Source organism: Anabrus simplex, chromosome 4, assembly GCF_040414725.1.
Source record: "Anabrus simplex isolate iqAnaSimp1 chromosome 4, ASM4041472v1, whole genome shotgun sequence".
NCBI lineage: Eukaryota > Metazoa > Arthropoda > Insecta > Orthoptera > Tettigoniidae > Anabrus > Anabrus simplex.
This window is the reverse complement of record NC_090268.1, coordinates 456,553,709-456,554,496: the sequence shown is the minus strand read 5'-3', so window position 1 is coordinate 456,554,496 and position 788 is coordinate 456,553,709. Positions and strand designations below refer to the sequence as shown.

Genomic DNA, 788 nt, shown 5'->3' with positions numbered 1-788 from the left:
AATAATAATAATAATGTCGCCGCCGCCGCCAGGTTAGGCCGGTCACCTAGGAGGAAATGCAATACTACGCTAAGCTTCGTTCCTGTATAGCCACGGGGTCGAAGAGCAGCAAAAGGTCTAGCTAGTTTCAGACGTAACAAAAAACGTGATTTAAGCAATTTCTGCTGGCCTGAGGCAAAAGTTGAAAGTAAGTTGTCGTACTGGGACTGGGAAACTTGGTAAAAAGGGAATTGAGCCAACGGCACGTGGTGTTCCCAAGCGGTCACCCATCCAAGTACTGACCACGCCCAATGTTGCTTAACTGCGGTGATCGGACGAGAACCGGTGTATTCAACATGGTATGGCCGTTGGCGAGAGAACGGAGCTTGAAACGTCCATACGAACCGCAAAGCGAGTTTCCTGGAGGTCTTTGTGGCGCGGGGGCGTTGGCAATGGTGCAGGGGTGTGCTCGGAGGTCGCCGTCGCGGAGCGGGCGCGGGTGGTTGTCGCGCTCCGCGGCGAAACGTAACCTAACTCGACTTAACCCCACTTCTCGTAACCTAACCCCAAGAAAAACGCGCACACACCCACACGGGAAGTGTCGAGGGTTGTAATAATAATAATAATAATAATAATAATAATAATAATAATAATTACTGAAGGTGGTTGTGAAGGGGCCGGCGCTGTAGCGCAGGGGCAGCGTGCCTGCCTCGTAGCTGGGGGGCCCGGGTTCAATTCCCGGCCAGGCAAAGGAATTTTACCTCGAACTAATGGCTGCTTTGAGGTCCACTCAGCCTGCTTGCTTAGGG

At 52.3% G+C, this 788-nt stretch overlaps 1 non-coding gene across 1 annotated transcript; it reads right to left on the bottom strand.

The window, feature by feature from the left end:
* Positions 1-233: 233 nt before the first annotated feature.
* Positions 234-352, bottom strand: LOC137500630 (5S ribosomal RNA). Its single transcript, XR_011018138.1, has one exon. It is a non-coding gene; the product is annotated as a 5S ribosomal RNA (ribosomal RNA).
* Between the last annotated feature and the right edge of the window lie 436 nt (positions 353-788).